The following is a 7,910-nucleotide window of genomic DNA, read 5'->3' on the forward strand; positions in this document are numbered from 1 at the left end:
TTTTTAATATCGTAAGACATAAAACTTAATCTTAGCACCTGAACTCAGTGCTGCCACCTCAACATTTTTAGTATTATACCCTGTTTATGTGAATATATAACCATTATATCTTATTTGATACATATCCAAAAATAACTAATAAAAATTTGTAACAAGTACGCACATATACAAAATTGTATGCAGCCTTCATAAATATTTAAGTAATAAACTATAGTTATTTTATAAAGCTGAAGAGTTGTTTGTTAGTTTATTTATTGAGGAAGTATATAGGCTATATATGTACCACGGGCGAAGTCGGGGCGGACCGTTAGTATTGGATAACGTATAACAACAATTCATTTCAATGATGTACTCGTACATCAAAAAGGCGATAAACTTAATTACATATATACTTTCATCGGTTCGAGAGATTCAAATAATTTCTAAACATGTGCTGTAAAATTATAATCTGTCGAAAAATTGTAATTCTTACAATGGAATGCATTAATTTCGCTAGATAATATAATCTATTGATATGAAACCGTTAGAGTGTGAATAAGAATTCGATAAGATGAGTAATAGATTAGGTTATTTTCTTTAAAAAATAAAGAAATAGGAGCAGGTTTCTTGTTTCTTTACTCTCTTTTTCTACTATGGATAGATTTGCATAGTCAACGAAGGATCACAATTTTAAGACAGCTTGTAATATTACAGTTTTTGACTGCCTCCTTGGTACAGTGGTTAACGCGTGAGCGTAGAACCAAGGGGTCCTGGGTTCAATTCCCGGTGGGGACGCACAAAAAAAAAAAAATGTCTTGGTCTGGTAGGACACAGAAGGCTGATCACCTACTTGTCCGTAAAGAAAATCGATCAGTGAAACAGATGTACATCATCTGCCCCATATCCCACTAGGGGACACGGGACGTCACTTTTGTAATATTACGAGTTAGATTATATTATAACGATTTCTACAATCTCCCAACGATATATACAAAGAGTAATAAATGACTACTTGTATGTATTTCATAATATAATTGGAATAATTTCTCAGAATTAATTTCCAATTTCTTCAATCATATGCGTATTGGCTTTAATTAAAATGTTTTTCAGGACTTGTATGAAAATTTCATCTTGAACATATCCCACGCATCTGCCAAGCAACTCGTACCTAATATCGTCGAAGCGCCTGTGTTTTATCTCCCTTATTATATAAGTTCTAAGTCTTTTTTGTTCAGCACAAAACTGAATATTATTTCTACACGCTATTTTTATAACGTAGGATTCTTTTTTTTATTTTGTATCTACTGAATTCATGTATAGAGGTTTCTTATTTTTATAAGAAAATGTAAATCTTTTATAAAATTACACCAGATCAGTTATTATTTAGTTCTTTATTATACAAACATATGAAAACACACATAGGTACGGTGATCTCTCCATGGCAACCACGGGAGAAAGGTAAAACAAGCGAAACATGTACATTTTTTTAATTTTATGCATATTATAAGCAGTTATTTGACTTATTGTAATCAAAAATATTGATGTTTTCATCAATATGTATTCAAATACATGTAACAAAAAAACGTTTATTTCAAAATTACTAACAGACCCTAATTAAAAAAAAAATTTTGTAGTATTAGTAGGATACATCTATATGTATTCTACTAATATTATAAATGTTTGTAAGGATGTATGTGTGTTTGTTACCCTTTCAAGCTAAAACTACTGAAACAATTGCGATTAAATTTGATACGTAGACAGCTGGACAACTGGAATAACATATAGACAACTTTTTATTCCGATATTCCTACGGTTCTTAGATATTCCTACGGGATACGGACCTACGCGGGCGAAACAGCGGAGCGCAGCTAGTAGATAATATAATAAATGAGTGGATAGCGCTTACAGTAATTATATTAATTTATTTTCGCTTTTCAGTGGTTTTGGAGTTGGTTCATGTTTAGTTCATAAATAATTATTAACGTTTTACGTGTGTTCTTTTCTATTATATTACGTTGCAATTATACGTTTATATAAAGAGATAAGGGCCTCAGGTTTCGCATGTAACACACAAATCTTATAAAATTTTTACATACCGATAAAGTAAATACACTGAGCGGATCCCATCTGCAATGAATATTCGGATCTCGCGTTAACGAAAATATAAACAGTAATGTGATATAACATTGCTTTTATAAGGGAAAACATCATGGAGATTGTTATTTATCTTGACTCGTATTGTAGGGTGGCGCTGATTCTTAAGAGATTATAGGTAAATACATCTTTATAGATTTCTTGTGAATCTTTTAGGATCTTATAATACGTCTCACTAAATGATAAGATGCAATTTGGAATAACACTGTTTTCACAGATTGGTAGGAAAATGCATATATTACAATTTCTTCAACCGCCCTCAAAAAATGGAGAAGGTTCTCAATCTGCATTATTTTTGGGTTTGTTGACGCAGAACTGTTGTCTGCGTTAATGTTTTTTGTTGACTTGATGATATGTGGTTCCATTTATTTGCCTAATTGTGCTAATTAAAAAAAAATTGTTACGGCCTTCGTTTGGAGATGAAAACTGATCAGACTGAGATTAATTAATAAAAGCAGAATTGCAAATCTTAGCACAATGTATGTTTTAATGCAGCGCGCTGTGGATCGGTACATAGCGGTCTCAGTTGATAGTGTAGGGTCCAATTTCAACCACCAATAGTGGATTTTGTTAAGCTAATCTATCAGTTCAAATGACGAATTTTGTATGAAAATTTACACCATTACGTGTCAAATAGGCTTTCTGGGATATCAATTACGTTATTACGTGTCAAATCTCACTCAGAAACTCACCGGCTCTCAGCCTATTTAATATTCTATGCAGTCTTCAAAATACGAAACTCATGGCTACCATGTAGGATAATTCTTATATGTACGAGATTCGCACGCTTAAGCTGCACAGCTTCAAAGACGTATTTATTGGTCGTGTTTGTACTTTATTGAATTATTTATAGTTTTCCGAGTTAACAGAGATGTATGGACTATGAAACTGTTATAGCGGGTGTTTCTTTTGGCGCACTTCTATTTCAGAATAAGTTTTGTATGGGTTTTCTTGCTTTCATATTATTTGTGATCTGATCATATTTCAAGCTCAAATTCTCTTTTATAATGTAATAAGATTTTTTGTAACTAATTCTAATTGGAACAGTCTGTTCGTAGATAGCAATGATATAACTCAATTTTCTAGGCATCTAAACAGTCTACGTCTATGTAAAATACGACGACTAATCTTTTACTACTGATTTCGGCCCATAAATCAAAATTCTACCACAATTATTTTGCTGTTCGTGCTGTTCAGTTGTGGAACTCTCTCCCCACAAATGTAAGACGAGCGCAAAATATAAACGTGTTTAAAAATTTATTAAGAAATCATTATTTATCTCACTCGTAATTATTGCGTACTACAACTATAATATTTTATATATATAAGTATATATGTAAGTCTATTTAGTTATGTTTATCTATTTATATATGTATGTATATTATAAGTATGTATATGTTATGCGTGTTTTTATTAATATATATATGTTATTATTATTATTAAGTATTTTATTTTATTATTATTATTATTTATTTATTTATTTTTTATCCGCGTTTCATTATTGCCTTATTTTTGCTTACCCATTTTTATTTTTATTTTCCTTTGTTGTTAGGGTTGCCTGGTAGAGATCGCTACCTAGCGATAAGGCCGCCCTTTGCGAATTTAATTTAAGTTTTTTTGTACGACTGCTTATTTTTGAATATTTACGCAATAAAGAATTTTCATTCATAAAATCGAATAAGAAAGAAATTAATAAAAATTTGAACAACCGTCAATTATGAGTCAGATGTTACCCCTGAATTAATATTTGGTTTAGTCCTGTTCAAATAGACAAATTGACAACTTCACTCTGTTTTCAAAGTCGGTTGAATAGAGAGACTGAAGCAGTGGTGGCTCAGAGGTGAGAACCTCGGAAATCAAAATCGATAAGTCGGGGTTCGAGACCGGGCGAGCGTGCAGGAAACAAATGGATTTTTTAATTTATCTGCACATGTGGATAACATCACCACTGCTTTAAACGTTGAAGGAAAAACATCGTGAGGAAAACGGTATGTCCAAGAATCAAAAGTTCGACGACATATGACATTTGCCAACCCGCACTTGGCCTGCGGGGTGGAATAATTCATTGGCCATAAGGCCTGAACCCTCATAGGAGGCCTATGTCCCAGCAGTGGGAACATATATGGGCTGATGATGAATAGAAAGAATCTCTATCTGTTTGAAACATTTTATGGTTTATGGGTGATAAATGAGCAAAAATTAACGATATTACTTTCATGATAAAAGATTTTAGCTAATTAGTTTCTGAGCGGTTGACGTTACAAGAGATTGATTAAATTTTTAATTAAACTCATTCCATTTGCCCGAAGCAATGCTTCAAGTTACTTTTTCTGTTTTATTGGATATGTAGATAACATCTGCATATCGATCATAGGAGTATCGCCACCTGTTATTATTTAATTAACTAAATAATTTAATCATTGTCAACCCTAATTTCATACCCACGCTCCTCTTCCTCTTTTTGTTACAAGCAGAAAATCCATTGTATAAATGAACAATCGGTAATTTACAAAATTAAACCGACCCCAACGATTCTGTAGTTAGAAAGCGCGTGAAAAAGTTTTGCTTGTGATTGCTATATGATTTGTACTATGTATCGAAACTACTACTTTCATCTAAGTGGAAAAATCTTGCTTTGATCGCTATGTTGGAATATAACCGACATAACTAAAAATCGTTACAATCCAACCTACAGTTTTTGAGTTATGCATAGGCAAACTTACATAAACCTAATTTTCAGCTTCGATTTTATTTTGAGTTGAGAAGTTCAAGTTATTTATTGGGTTATTAGATATGTCATGTTAAGCTACGTCATAAGAGAGCCGTGTACAGTTTAGTAGCAGAGTTATAAAGATATCACGATATAATATATGGTATATCGTTTCTGGGAGTCAAATGATCCAATCCGATCTAATAATTGGTACAAAGACTTCAAGACCTAATTCAGTTTGTAATAAGATTTATTTTGTAAAATGTTTTGCTGTTCCTAATAATCATTAGCCCATATGTTCATACTGCAGGGACACAGGCTTCCTGTGAACTTGCTATAATCCACTATGAGCGAGATGGCAGATGTCTCATGTCGTCTTTTTGTTCCTTCACATGTTGGCTTCTTCTCGATGTTTCCTTTCACCATTTCGAGAAGTGTTTATGTGGATAAAGTGTAAAAGAAATATCTTTTTATATCTTGCAAGGTCGCCTGGTGTCCAACCCCCGACTTTTCGCTTTTAAGTCCGAGGTCCTACCCACTGAGCCACCACTGCTATATTTTATATAAAACAAACAGCTATTTTAAACGAGTTACAAGATATGTATTATACAAAAGTCGTTATTGGTATCAATTATCAGAAAAATACATATTTAGTAAAAAACAGGGCAATTTATTTCGTTCATTGCAAAATGAAAAATAAATGAATTAAAATTACGTAAAAATTTTGTACAATTTAAGACAATCTTAGATTTAAAAGACGATTATGATAATGCTTCAAAAGCGATCGAAGCGAAGGTCGAAGGCGAACCATGATTATGAAATAAAACTTTTAAAGATCATAGCTTGGCAATTATACAATTGCTTCGATATAACATGCTCTCCAAATTAATATTTAAATAAGTCAATTGTTAACTAACGTTCCCAAACATAAAGGAGTAGAGAACCTCCTTTCGATTGCTTTGTTATTGGTTTTGTTACTTTATAGAGTGGATTTGCAACCGATTGTCCTGATTCTCTTCGTATTTGATAGAAAATTGTTGTTATTTTAGTCCCATTTTAGAATTTGGAGTTGTATCTCGACTCATGGACATCGGTGACTTTTTGTAGAAGATATCTCCTCCCGAGAGACATCGGTAACCTTCTTTGTAGAAAAGAATCATTCAGCCACGTATTTACATCTTTACAAGTAATACACCGTAAACTTATGTGCAGGCGTACAAAATAAATTCATATAATGCTTTCGATGTATATCACGCACAACGTTAGCCACCAGCTCGCCCTAAATATGATAAAAGCAGGCTTCCTATTATTCAGTATCACGGTGGCTTTTCATGCACGTATTAGGATTGGGGTTGAGTCCATGTTAAAAGACTGCTCCAACCTTACGCTTACTTTATCCAAGTGAGCAAACAAGAAAAATATAGTGAGGAAATCGGCATATCGAAGAATCAAAAAGTTTTACGATATGTGACAACTGCGTGGTGTATTATGGCACGAACCCTTATTGGAGGCCTGTGTCTGTGTCCAGCAGGAACACGTATGGGCTGATGATGGTGATTTTTTTTTAATGTAACTGTGTTAACGTGTCTCGAAGTGTCTCTTTGACTCTTTGTGGACATTTAGGTCTAGGATAGAAGAGCCTAGACCAAAATTTTTACAAATGCACATTTGAAACATCGAATTTTATAATTTTTTTTTTGTTTCATCTTTGTCTATTCAGAATAGAAAGAACAACTTTTATCTGTTCTGTGTTTGTAGAATATAAAACAATAAAATAAACGGTTCTGACGTACAATACATTTTTTTTTATGTCATAGCGGGCAACTGAGCTTGTGGTTCGCCTGATGGTAAGCGATCACCACCGCCCATGAACATTCGCAAAGGTAGGGCCTCAGCGAATGCGCTGAGGCCCTACCTTTGCGAATGTTTTTTGGGATAAGGGAAAAGGAATGGATTAACGACTGGAAAGAAAGAATGGACTGGGGCGGGTGAGGAAAAGGAAACGGGCCTCCGGCTCCCCCACTCACCGTACGAAACACAGTGGCATGCCACTATTTCACGCCCGTTTTCTGTGGAGGTGTGGTACTTCCCCGGTGCGAGCTGGCCCAATTCGTGCCGAAGCGTGCTCGACTACCACAATAATCCATTATTGTATGAGATAATAATATGTAATAATAATGTATGGGATTGTTTAATGCTGCTTGATCCTGAATTTAAAATTCTTTGAAATGTCACAAAAAGGTCCCTATATTCCTTAAACCGTCACTGTAAAAATATTTTAGTTTCGAGTAAACGAATAAACAATTTTGTTTTCCCTTGTTTTCAGAACCACTGTTAAAAGTTTATTATAATTTAACGCTACAGCTCAAATCTTGTGGCTTTATTTTCTTGCTTACATTAAAGCGTTTACTAACAATGAGACTAGATCAGAGTTTCTCCGCTTTTATTTACGAAATATGATCTTTAAGGTGAAAACGTGTGAAATAAATACGTGTATTTTATACTTATACGGGGTATGATTCGCCATGCCTTTGATGGTTTTTCTTTTCTGGAATAGAAACACAGGACGTGGTTTATAAAAAGAGCTGGTTAAAATCTGTATAAACACTATCTCGATACTAAAGGCTAAAAGTAGATCAAGACGAAACGTATCTAAAGATTTGTAAGACTGTACGTAGGAATGTTTAAAGCTCTTTCACGTGAAAACCACTTAACGGGATTTGATGATACTTGGCAGTGTTGTAGTTTATGTAACAGAATAACAGATGAAAATATACAGAAACATTTGTACATACATTACTAAACGTAGTACGCTATTTGAATTCCTGATGTAAAGCCTTATTATTATATTGGGGTAATAATAAATTCATACGATAATCCATCAATTTATTTACTTGCAATTTTAGATAAATAAATTATAATATAATAGAAAAAACTTTTTATTATGTCATAGCGGGCAACTGAGCCGGTGATTCGCCTGAGGGTAAGCAATCACCACCGCCCATGAACATTCGCAGAGGTAGTGCTTCTGCGAATGCGCTACCTACTTTAAAGGGGTAAGGGATAA

The sequence above is a fragment of the Zerene cesonia genome, chromosome 25 (assembly GCF_012273895.1).
Source record: "Zerene cesonia ecotype Mississippi chromosome 25, Zerene_cesonia_1.1, whole genome shotgun sequence".
In the NCBI taxonomy this organism is placed as follows: domain Eukaryota; kingdom Metazoa; phylum Arthropoda; class Insecta; order Lepidoptera; family Pieridae; genus Zerene; species Zerene cesonia.